We start from the raw sequence: 12972 nt of genomic DNA, 5'->3' as shown, positions 1-12972 counted from the left end.
TTTTTTTGTCTGTCTATCACCAGTTCCAGGTTGAACTTCTGTCCTCTGACAAAGTGGAATTGCCTTTTATCACACCATGAAATTAGTTCTGCCAGAGGAAGAACTGACATGCTGAATTCCTGTTCTCTTAAATCGTTGAACAAGTTTGAGCATTATTTGACCATACAAATAGCTGAATGTTTTGATACTGAGGTTGAAGAAAGTCTTAAGTGTTCTGGCAGGGAGGCATTCCAGCTTTGACAGTGCTTTAGGCAAAACAGGAGCTTGAGTTGTGTCCATACAAAAAGAGGGGTATTTATGATTGCGTATATCACTTGTACGCTTCTGCAAAGACAGCTGGTTTATTCAAGGCTTGATATATTTAATGTGAGACTGTGGAAAAGCATGCATCTCTGGCCAGAAATGAGAGAAAAATCTGAATGTTGAGATTTCTCACCTTAAACCTAAAATTCTAACTTTTGATATAGAAGAGAGAATAAAAAGAGCTTGGGAAGGGGGGAAATCATGATAAATCTTTGAACGCTTACCCCCAACCAAATTTCCCAGTACTGTTAACTGCAATTAATTCAAATGAAGTTGTTAAGGACGTTTCTTCAGAAGGTAAAATTTACCCCCGTGCTGTGGTCTCCCCGTCCTTCTGGGCTAATCTAACTTTACCGTGAACTTAAAACTCCTTGAGTTAATGAGTCACGCACTTCGTGAAGGAGCATAGGAAGGCTTGGCGTCTGTGCTGATCATACGCAGGCTTGCATAAGGAACGTAGCCAAGAGGAAAGTGAGCCGAGGACCGCCTTGTGCAGCCCTTCCCAATGATCCCCAGAGCTGCCCTGGGAGCGGGCCGCCTTCCGGGACAGCACTAGGGCCGGGGCAGGGAGAAGGGCAGAAGGGAGGGAAATCCTACAAGCTGCCGGGGCAGAGGTGAAGGGACGAGCCAAGGTTACCGCGACGGCTGCCGCCTGGAACCTGAAACATTCCCTCTATAACAAACACCCCTAAAAGATAGGCAAGGGCTGGAGTACCGACGGTATCTCCGAGGGGCTACAGCCACAACCCCAGCCGCGCGTACCTCACGGCGCAGCCGGCCGTTGGGGCTCCCCCCAGCTCCCTCCAGCCCCAGCCGCCACCGAGGAAGCAGCGTTAATTGGCAGCCGCGTCGAGCCAATGGGCGGTGTCGGGGCGGGACCCGTGCATGGACCTCGCCCAATGGCGGGGCGGGGCGGCTGGAGCGCAGGGATCGTGCTCGCTGCCTGCGCCCGTCTCTTTCCGTCCGTCCGTCCGTCCTCGCCTCACCTCACCTCACCGCCTCTGGGCAGCGGGCACCGGGGACGGGCGGCTCCCGGCGCTCCAGGTGAGGGCGGCACCGCCCTGGGCTCCAGCGGACGGGGTTTGGGGTGCGCAGCCCCCAGCGGAGCTGTGCGGGGAGGGGCTGCGAAATGGCGGCCGGAGTGGTGGTGGTGGTGGTGGTGGTGGTGATGATGATGATGATGATGATGATGATGATGATGATGATGATGATGGGGGTGAGGGGCTAGGCTCCCGCTGTGGGCTCGGGGCGGCGGCGGCGGCGGCGGGGTGAAGGCCGTGCGGGGAAGGTGAAGCTCTCCTTGCTCGGCGCCTGGGGGTGGAAGGGCAGGACGGGATGACGCCACGGGCCGGGCAGACTCCGTGCTGGGGGGGGGAGCTGGCTGCTCCGGGAGCGGGGCGAGGAGGGAAGGTCGTTTTTTATTTCCTTCCTGATCTCGGGTTTGAAATCCCCGTGGCCCAGATGATGGCAGGTAAGGATGTCTACTGGGGGGGAGGTAACGTGAGGTTAGAAACTGCTCGCAGCCTCCTGAGTCCCTATAGCGACCTAGATGGGTCAGGCTTCTCGGTCTTGCTGTTCACGTCTTCCCTCTTGGCTTTCCTTTTTCTGGCTTGTGGCAGGAACCTCATCTTCTCCCAGAGCAAAACATCTGCACGAGAGACAGAAGCCTCTGTATGTACACCGAGGCTACCTGGCCAGAGACAGTCTGGGTACCCACGGTGTCTGTGTGGCACACTGTGTCCATCTTTCCCATGTGCTTGGCTATCTCTGCTTGGAGTGACTCAGAAGTTCATAGCTGAAGTTTTCTGAGGCTTTGTCTTTTTGCCCTTGCAATAGGGGAAGCCAGGAAGGTTCGGGTGATATTTGCTGTCCTTTGTAAACTCAGTGTTTGAAAGTCAAATGTAGTCATGCGGTCTTAGTTATTCAGTTTTCTTGGCAGCTGTTCTTTATAAAAAAAGGTTAGTTACTACAGTTTAAAACAAGTATGTTATTTCTCATGTCCCCTGTACTTGTTTCAGTAAATTCGATCATTTCTCTACAACCCAAACAAGGATTAAAAAAAAAAAAAAAAAGAGCTTTAGGATGTGCTGGACTCTCGTTTCCTCTGTTGTACTCTGTATCCTCACAACAGGCTACCTGAATATTTCCTATATGCAGTGAGAGTAATTATGCCTCTTGCTACAGGGGGCACTTTTTCCCCTTCTGCTTATTTGGATTCTAGATTTTTTTCAGCCCTTCTCTGAAGACAGAACACTACTTGGAAAAGATAACAACTATAGTAATGCATTTTTACAACAGTCATAGTGAAGACTGCATTAAGTAAGCGAGTTTCCGTTCTTAGTGCAACAAAAAGATCATTCTCTTACGTTCATGATGAGACCAATCTAAAAACATTGCTTCATTGTTTTCTGTTGGTGGGGAAAAACAACAACAACAAAAAACAAACATAAAACCCCTTTTTGCTTAAAGGTGAAAGGTAACTTAAGCAATTTGCTGACTATTTCAGGCAGGTGAAACTTAATTGTATTTTTTAACTATTATGGTTATTAACACCAAGCACTAATGTCTGTTGTTTCATACCTATACCTGTCTGAAATTATTGTCCAACTGCAGTTTACCTTCAAAGATAGTAGGTATATTCTACCAATTATGACTGAATCAGCTTAAACAGTAGTGCATATTAACAGTTGGCGTATGTCTAATTAGTTCAATACAGCATCATTTTGGAGATATCTGCTCATGCTATATTGTAGCTCAGGTACAGTAAGCAGGAGAGGAGTGCAGGTGCTACGTTTACGTCTGCAGCATTAACCTTAGCATGGCAGTTCAGTTTTCCAGTGCTCCAAACTCCCCTGGTTGGGTAGTTTACAGTTCTAGAGTTAGTTTCTTTGCCTCACAGTCTACATGCTGTGCAGTGCCATGCTAGAATAAACATTAAAACTGCCACTGGGGGTTAAGCTGCATACCATGCAGCATGCAACATCACAGTTAAAAGGATGATACGTAGCATGGTTGTAGGTAGTGATGAAATAGGTTATTAATGATTGACAGACAAAATTGTTTAGGAATGCTGGTGTGTTGTGTTTTTTTTCTGAATGTTTTTTTCCTCCCTTTGAAAAGGGTGTGCTGCAGGGGGATAAAGTTGTTAATGCTGAGCTGAGCAATTAGATGGCATTTATGGTTGCTAGGCTTGATGTTGGCTGTATGCATCTCTGTGAATGACCTTAAGTATTCTTTATTTTTTTTTAATCTCTTACTGGTTTATGACACAGTTTCCATATCGCACAAGTCAACTGTGTAGCAAAATCTTCATTTTACTTTGTAGTGTATATTTAATTGCATTTTTCCATTTGTTTTATTCCTGTAGTATTTAAACTACCATTACACTAACATGGCTTTCTGACTGCAGTGATATTCTGGGCAACATGTTGATCTATGAACGTTTGTAAATACTAATTTCAGAAAATACCTATATGATCTTTTTCTAACTGGTACGTGTCTTCTTAATTCTGTTGCATCAGGGCAATTATATGTTGGTCTGAAAAATTGGTATCATGAACCCATTCTTTTTACCAGATGCAATATTTGAGCAGTTTAGCATTAGACATAAGTTTAGTTCTCATGCTGTCTGTCATCCAGTGTACGGGTTCCTCTGGACCTGAGTGAGCTGCTGTCTTAAGTCCTTAAGTCATTTCTGTGCTTCCCTGCTTGTAATTAAAAAGATTGTAAAGGTTACTGTGACTTATGGTGGTAGCCTGTAGAGGCAGAAGGTGAGACTTCAGTGCTTGTGACAGCAATGGCAAAGGATAAAATGCTTAGTGGTGCTGCTAGTCAAGAATCGTCTGTGCTTCTGTGAATCTGTATGAGTATTACAAATTATCTTAAACACAGGAAATTTATGCTTCTGAGGCAGTGCGTGCTTTTCTCATTGTGGGAGATGCAGTCCTGAAAAGTGCATCTCCTTTGACAGTAAGCCAGGAGAATGGTAGATGCAGATTTGAACTTTTTTCTCCCTAATAGGTATGTTTCAACACGCATACAAACTGATGCATTGGAGTTGTCTTCTTGTTGCTTCTTGGAATGTCTGCTTTTTAAATATGTTCTAAGATAAATTAATAATTACTTATTGCCTGGGACCTGAAATTAAGACTGTAACGCTTGAACTGAGGACTAGTTTGTGAGGTGAACAACTTTTTTTTTTTTCTTTTTCCTAATGTACTATTTAATTCAAATTCTGTTTTAATCCAGAAAGCTTCAAAAAGTTTGTTTTTTTTTTTTTTTTTTTTTTCTCCCCTTTCGGCTAGCCCTAGTTATTGATTTTTGGCTTGACTTAATGTATTGATGAATTGTTCTTGGGGCATGAAAAGGAATAAAGCAGGAAATAAGTGACGTAACTGTACTGAGATAAACAGAGCTGTGCTCTGATTATATTGTTCTGTTGTGATGCATTCTGGTGAATGTTACCTGGCTTGCTGGCTCACTGCGCTGGGGAACAACTTGAATTCAATATCAGAAAGGCTGTTTTTTCCCAGGGTTAGTTGAGAGTTTGTGGTCATAATCCAGTTTGTCACTAGACTTGAATGTCATTCCTTTATCTGGTCTTCTGGCGGTATGTTGCTTGGGGTAAGAGGACAGTCAGTGTTTCTCTGATGGTGTTGGTCTAGAATCTGCCTTGTTGTATGCTCCTTGGAATGAGTGGGTCTGCTTGAGTGGGTGTATGCTGCCAGTCCTATGAGGTTTGCTGGACAGGATGTGTCAATATTTGAGAAGGTACCCAGCCCCAGTTAGCAAATAGGGATCTAGTGAAGCAGGTATATTGTGAATAGCATGGCACAGTAATTAGCTCTAAAGCAAAAAGAAAATTACTTTAAGGCTTTAAGTGATGTGGTTTGGTTCAACTTTTTTAGAATATGCAAATATTGAAAAACTGTCCTGGCTTACACAACATATTGTAAATATTTTGTCAGTGTTGGAAAACCATATATTGCAGTGCTTGTTTTGGGGCCTGTGCATGTTATTGACCCATTCCTACTTGTGTAAGAATTCTAAGATATTCTACAGACAAAAATCTTTGCCTTATATCATGTGCTCTAGACAAGTGACTAATAAACCTGGCTACAATAAAACAGCAAAAATGGACAGGGTGAGAGTAGTCTGTCATGTTATGTTATTAAATACTTGTTTTAAGCAGTTTTGCTGAAATTTAAAAGGCTGGCTTTTGTCATCTTTTGGCACACTTATACATGCAAAATAAGAGATGCCCTGGGAGTAAGTGCTGCACAGATTTTAAGTGATACCGTGAACTCTGAAGAGGAGCTCACAAGTACATCTTAAACATGCCTGTTGTCATTTATATTAGGATTGGGAAAATGAAGCACTGGACATACGCTAGTGGGACCAAATGAGCCTGGGGTAGTGCAGCATTCTCTTCCACATGCACTTTGTAGGTACCAGTTAGTGCCGTCCAGCATAGGATGGTATGCATATGGACTCCAGCATATGGAGTGGTAGTGTTCGTTAGAGATGTTAATCCTTCCCATGCTTAGAGAGTATTTGTACACAAATGTTGATGTTCAATTTGTGACCACTCCATCCTCTATTGCTACATTAGAATTGTTTATTCACTTCTCAGGCCTGTGACTTATGTGACTGGGCTTCAGTGATAATTAGGCTTTAGTTGTGTTCCCAAATGCAAAAACATAATTGTCTGCCTGCCACTCCCATGAACAGTGAAAATATCTTTTTGCCTTTTAGGGTCTCAGATTTACTGGAGTACTTCTTATTTCCTGTGTTGAATGTGTGCTTGCTTATTCTTCTTGTTAGTGTAACATTTTGTAACTTGTTAAATTAGCTCGGATACTTGTTGCCACTTCTACTCACTGACAACCCAAGTGACTTCAAAACCAGGGACAGCTTGTACTGCTACCAGAATGGGAAATTGTCTTCTTTCCTTGGGGGCAGCTGTTTGTTCTTGCTGCCTGCTGTTTTGGTATGAGTTGGACCCAAGTTGGTTCCCTAGTCCAGCAAGAAACTTTTTATTTTGGACAGAGGAGTTTTCAGCTGGGTAAAGCCTCACACCTGGCTTCCTGAATGGAATTGATGAAATGGGAATGGGTCAGGAAGTGTGGCTGGGGACTTGCGAGAAGACCAGATCAGTCTTTGTCAGCAGAACAAATTTTATACTATAACAAAGTGGTCAGGCTGGGGCTGAGATAAGCAGCCCAGTGAATAACTTCTATAACGTTAAGTGGTAAAGTGAATGTTGGGTATAAACAAGTTTCTCCATAAATGTTTATATAATCTCATGTATGGCAAAGATGGCCAGGATGTAATAAAATATAAAATGAGTCTATATAAATATGAGTGTTACTCATCCTAGCAGCTGAAGCTGTGCTACATTAGTTGCTGAAATACAGCTGCCAGACATTGAAAACTGCTACCAAGAGACTATACCCTTAAACTATAGTTAAGGGAATTGAAGATTCATTTTGAGACTGAAGATGCATGTTTCTTTATTTTTTTTTTTAACCAATTTTAGATGCATGGTTGAATAAGTTTCAAATGATCTTGAATTCATAAACCTAAAGGCTAACTTGCTTTGTCTTTATTTGAAGCAAAATTTCAAGAAAAATTGTTCTAGGATACCTACTCTAGGTGGCCCTACTTGAGCAGGGGGTTGGGCCAGATAACCTCCAAAGGTCCCTTCCAACCCTTACCATTCTGTGATTTTTTTTCAAGTGTAAGGGCAAGAAGATGGAATTGAAATCCTTCTCAAACTCAGACAAGTTCTAACTATAAAGGAGCTATAGTTTAAGACTATAGTTTACTATAAAAGTAAACTATATAAACTATTTACTTTTAAAAGTAAACTATATAAACTATTTACTTTTAAAAGTAAACTATATAAACTATTTACTTTTATAGTAAACTATAGCTTAAACTATAGTTTATAGTTTATAGTAAACTATAAACTATAAAAGTATATAGTAAACTATAAAATGTAGTTTAAGCTATAGTTTACTATAAAAGTAAAGTCTTTACTTTTTGACTTCTAAAATACTTGGTTGTAAGCAACTTAAGTGCTTGTAGTGTGTAGCACTGATACATATTCTTAAGTAATCAAATGCTGTAATTATCAAAAAAGTAAATGCTAAATAATTGTTGGAAATTCAAGCAGAAGATTTAAACTCATCTGCTAACACTTAATTGTTAAACTAGGTTTGGGGAAATAGCTTTCCAGATTGTATTACCAAATTCCAACTCTATTTAATTTCTATTTTCTTTTATGTATAGGGAAAATCTAGTTATACACAAAACCAATGCCAGGCCTTTTATCTCCTAGGCTGGAAAACCTGACTCTCTACCCTATTGTAGACTGTTTGTTTGTTTGTTTGTTTGTTTCCCCTCAAAAAATAATTTAATAAGATTCACTGGATCCTCTTGTTTTGTTCTGTGATACTGCCTCATCTGCTTTCTTAGCTATTTTCAGCAGAGTGCTGTTCCACCTGATGCTTTTTTTTTTTTTTTTTTTTTTTTGAGGCAAGTGCCCAGATTGGCTAGCACAGAACACCTTGCCAAGAAAGCAGAATGGGCAGGACACCTTGTTTTCCTTTGTTTAGTTGTGCTCTAAACTGGGAAATGTGAAAGTTCATTCAGCATATATCATGAGTCTTCTCAGTTCTTTGAGGTAGGACCAAATCTGTTATTCATGTTTCTGAACACATTTGGAGAAATTAAGGACAATCAATGTCCCTTAAATTTAAAGGACCTGTAGGTGGATCTTAAAATTGTTTTGAATTTGGCCAAGAAATCCTTTGGATAAAGTAGCTAAAGTAGTAAAGTAGTAAGCAGCTGCTTCAGCTTTGCTAGTGTTATAGCTGTATTGGAGAACAATACACGGATCTAGTCTGTACTGAATGACTGGAGTTTTAGCACTTCATTTAGATCAGGGTATCACATGACTCCTATGTGTCACGTGGGTATTGGGAGTAAAATCTGTGGTGTGCGGCTCTAATAGGTGTCAAGTCATTAGCAGTTCTGATGCATCTAATCCATGCAAAACAGTAGTAATTGATACATATAAATATTTAAAACAAACATACACTTTATTCTGGTTTTATTTCACAGTGCAAGGCAGCCTATTGCTTCTTTACTTTAGACTTTGATCAGCCTGATGAGATGTGAAGTAGAGAAAGTGAGACTAAAGATCCAGTTCAGTGGCTTTTTCTACCTTCCCCTGCAGAGAAAAAAAAAAAAAAAAATTGCAACTGGGAATCTTTGATACTTTTATCCTTTTCTGCCCTCCTCCAATTTCCTGCAAAAGAGCCTGAATAGGAAGAGGAAGTATCTTTGCTTCTACATGTTAGTAGGTATTATAGAAACACTTTCCTTTGTGTAAGCATGGACAAACTGTGCTTAATTTAGCATGTAATGTCTACTAATTGAACAGAATTCCTAGTTTTGTGGTAATTTTAACTGTTCTTATGCCATTTCCAAGATATCTTGGTTTGATGGCAAGGAAATATGGAGAGAGTGAAGCAGGTCTGATGCTCTTAAATACATCTAAAGGTATTTTCATTGTGCACATTTTGTGTTTCTTGCTTTTGCAGTATTTATTTTCCACTTCTTACATATGGATAAATACTTTTTACTTTTTTTTTTTTTTAATTTATTAATGCTGTACTGGTATCTTATCCTTTAATATTAATCTCATTAAGTCTGAAGGGAATGATGTTACTAGTTCAGCTGTGAAGTTTATAAAATTATTAACTTTCAAGCATGTGTAAAGTATCTACTTTGGCTAGAATACTCAGTGGCATGCAATTTATTTGGTAGGAGAAATACCATGAAGAGCTGTTGTACAGATTAGCTCTATAAAGTTGAAAATCTTACAAACATGCTTCTCTAAACTGATTTGATTTTTTTTCTAGAAAATAATGGATCACATGGACATTTGAATCTTTATTATTGTGAACTGCTAGAGAACAAAGTTATGTAATACATTTTCAGAAAGACTTTTTGTAACAACTTTTTGAAGCGCTGTTTATAATGCAGTATCAATTGGACTTCGGCAGTGTTTAGTCATTCAAATAGGGAGAAATAAGGAACACAAAACAGCTATTGCTAAATTGCTTTGTTGTGATGGCTCTCACAGGTTTGTGCATGTGCTTTGTTTATTTGAACTTTATTTTATTGATAGATGCAGCAGTTGATGTGGACTCCTGGCAGTCTATTTTGTGGGGAAAAAAAGTGAATGAGGCATTGATTACTTTTTTCAAATACAAGTAGCATTCAAGTCATTTCCATCACTTACCAATAGTGTAAAATTTCTGAACAGGGAACACTACCCCATACCCTTTGAGGATTAGCTGCTGCTTATCCTGTTCTTTCATTCATTAAATGAAAGAATGTGTGTCTATATTTATTTTAATTACAGTCCTCTAGGAATCCCTGCATTGTTCTTTATGCCTCGGGTCTGCTGTCCAGAATGAATTGAGTTTTAGCTATTTGCTTTAGTTATGCTGGTTCATGAGAATGTTTGGAATATGAAAAGTATACTATATTGCACCTAGGCATTTGCATCAGAGTCGGCATGCATGTTTAAACTGGGCTTACTGTGAAAAATCCAGATTTGGGTATAGTATTTGCTTTAGGAGGAAGGGATGAAAGTCATGTCTTTTGCAGTTTTCACCATCACTGAATTCCAAGTACTAAGCATCTTTATATAGCTCTGTATACTGAGAGATGCTGGAAATCTAAGTATGCAAGCTTAAAAAGACATTTTAAAGTCTTGTTTCCCAGATGGCCAACTTTCTAAAAGAATGATCAAATTAGATGAAAGATTGTGGTTTAGCCTTAGCTGGCAGCTCTGTCTGACAGCCTCTTGCTCACTCTTCCTGTGTGGGATGGGGGAGATAATTGGAGAGGTGAAAGTATGAGAACTCATGGGCTGAGATAGAGAGGCTCACTGGGTAAAGCAAAGCAAGGAATTCGGTTGCTGCTTCCTGCTGGCAGGCAGGAGTTCAGCCCCCTCCAGGAGAGCAGGGCTCAGCACGCAGAGCGGTTCCTGGGGAAGACAAGCCCCATCACCCCCAAATGTCCCCCCTTCTTTCTCCTTCTTTATACCAGTTTTATTGCTGAATGCAATGTCCCTCTGGCCAGTTGGGACACCTGTGCTGGCTGTGCCCCCTGCCAGCTCCTGGTGCACCCCCAGCCTCCCCACCGGCAGGGCAGCGCGAGGAGCTGAAAAGGCTTTGGCTCTGTATGAGCCCTGCTCTGCACCAGATGAAACGTCCCCCTGTTATCAGGACCGTTTTCATGACAGATCCAAAACACGGCATTATGTGAGCCTCTATGAACAAAATTGACTCTGCCCCTGCCAAGACAAAGATGAATATAAATAGTGATTTGGCATACATGTCTATGTATAGCTGAACTTTTTGTCTAGAGCTACCCTACTGAAGCTTAAATATTGAAGCAAGCAAAAACTTACCTACTTAAAAATTCACTTCACAACTGGTTATTGGAATTGTAATTTTGACTACAGTCTAAAAACCTGACTTAGAGTTACTGGTTATCTGTGTTAAGCTAAATGAATTCAGGTAATAACTTGCATCCAGATCCTGAAATTGAGTAATATCTTGCAATATTGTGTCACTGAAATAGCCTAATTAGAGGACTATAAAAATGATTTTAGAAGTCTTCAGAATTTGGATAAGCTTTCAATGCCCCTGTTTTATAGACCAAAGTGTTGGATTTGTACTTATCTGTCATTGGACTTCAGCTACATGAAAAACTTCTGGCTCAGAACCCCTTCTATAGTAGTGTATTCTGATTTCTTTGTATCAGGGATATCAGTATGAGTTGTTTTCCTTTCTATCTATCCTACTTGTGTTACTTAGTGCTAGCATCTATTTGCTTTTACCTTTCCCAGACACTAGAAAATGGACAGTGGTAGTGTATTTTGGTTCACATATGTCAGCTGGAACCAAGTGGAGTTACTTTTACTAGCTGAAGTTAGTGTTACTATTTCGGTAATTTTGGTAGTATTTAGTCAAAGCTGCAACTTGACAATAAATGCATTCAGACGGTTGTGCTTGTTGCACTATTTTTTTCAGATTGAGCAGACTGGCTTTAGAAACTTTTTTAAAAATGATGTGGAGATAGAGTTCATATATTTAAATATAATAATAAATAAATAAAACCAAAGAAAACTTAGAAAAACTGTTAGGAAATCTTGGTATCAGATAGCACTACCTGTTGCAGTTTGAAGTGCACTAGTCTGTAATAGGCATTGTTATTCAGTGGCTCAGAAGAAAGAACTTGCTGCAGAAATTCAGAAGTCCTTTGGAAAAGTCTCTTTGCCTTTTTTTTCTTTGTATCTGTACTACTGGACTGTCAGAAGCCAACAATACTGGACTGTTGAATTAATGCTATTTCTCAATGGTGTCATTTTTAAATAACTGGCTACAGGAAGGAGTAAAATTCAATTTACTTTTGATTTTATTAGGAGCTTAAAGTCCTTTCCAAGAGCTTTGTGTCAAGTATTGTGGGTTCTTTTACAAAAAGTTCTCAAAACTGAACTCTGTGTGGATCCTCTATTCTAACCAAATGTCTAACCAAATTAGAGTTAGACTGGCTTGATGCCATTAGAATTCTTTAATTTGTGTAAAAATAAGAACAAACACAATTTTGGGAGGCTAGTTGCCTTCCTTTGAAAGGAGCTTTAGGTGCTGGTGATAGAAATGCAGGACTAAAATATTCTGGTTTAGAGATTTTCTAGGACTGTAGTCAGGCATTATTTGCTGACTTTTTTTCATGTTCTTGTGATTTGTGTTATGAAGTAACGCTGTGCTTCCTATGCTTTCAGAGCAACTTCAATCATGTAATTGGGTAATTATTAAATAACTGTGTGAGAATAATGAGATAAAATGCAATTAGTGAGGAGGGGGGTAGGAAGAAGAACATACCTTGTGCCAATGGATGTTACAAAAAAGGATATTAATGTAATAAGAAATAGATGTTTATACCAGGATGTAACAGGCCCAGGACGAAGTTTCTTTTGTTGAGTGTTTATATACCCAATGAGCTTTCTTTCAAGCTATTAGGTACATGTCTATTTGCAGTCTATGTATAATGGAAGACCTGTATCATTACATGAATCAGATACAGCTTTAATTTCTCTGTTGTACCAGAAAAATATTTTGTTATTGTGATGCTTTTCTTCAGGTGTTAGAATTCCTAGTTAACAGGTTAGGCAGTGGTTGTGGCTGCAAGATTCAACTGTGTAGTCTTCTTCTGTAGTGTAAGGGGAGGGGGGGGGGGGGGGGGGGGGAAGAAAAATTGTGTGTGTGGAGGGTAAAAAAAGCAAACAAAATAGAACTAACTGGGAACAGCTTAACAGTTGTTAATCTCTTGAGTACTCTGTATAGCATGTTTTTTACTGATGATGATTTTTGTGTGTTAAAATTTCCATCTTTAAGCATAATACTGTTTTTTTTCTTTTTTTGTTTGTCTTTGATGCATCAAATATACAGACATTTTGCTTCCGTGAAGTAGCCGTCAGTTTATCTTTCAGATATGGAAACTTATGCAAATTATTTTGGTATAACCTGAACTTCAAGTTAAACAAATCTATTAGTGTTGTTGGTTCTGCTGTGGGGACACTCA

General features: G+C 39.9%; 1 protein-coding gene across 3 annotated transcripts in view; it reads left to right on the top strand.

Annotated features, from left to right (window-relative positions):
- Positions 1 to 1209: 1209 nt before the first annotated feature.
- PACSIN2 (protein kinase C and casein kinase substrate in neurons 2) overlaps positions 1210 to 12972 on the top strand; it is a 68015-nt gene continuing 56252 nt past the window's right edge. For 2 of the 3 annotated variants that reach the window (XM_084284113.1, XM_084284111.1), the window contains exon 1: positions 1210 to 1347. The gene's annotated coding sequence lies outside the window, so the exon portion shown is untranslated. The remainder of the gene's footprint in view (positions 1348 to 12972) is intronic. The other variant, XM_084284112.1, reaches the window with a different exon arrangement.

This window comes from Netta rufina, assembly GCF_964035555.1.
Source record: "Netta rufina genome assembly, chromosome: 1".
Classification (NCBI taxonomy): domain Eukaryota; kingdom Metazoa; phylum Chordata; class Aves; order Anseriformes; family Anatidae; genus Netta; species Netta rufina.
The sequence above is the reverse complement of the archived record's forward strand: the minus strand, read 5'-3'. Positions and strand labels throughout refer to the sequence as shown.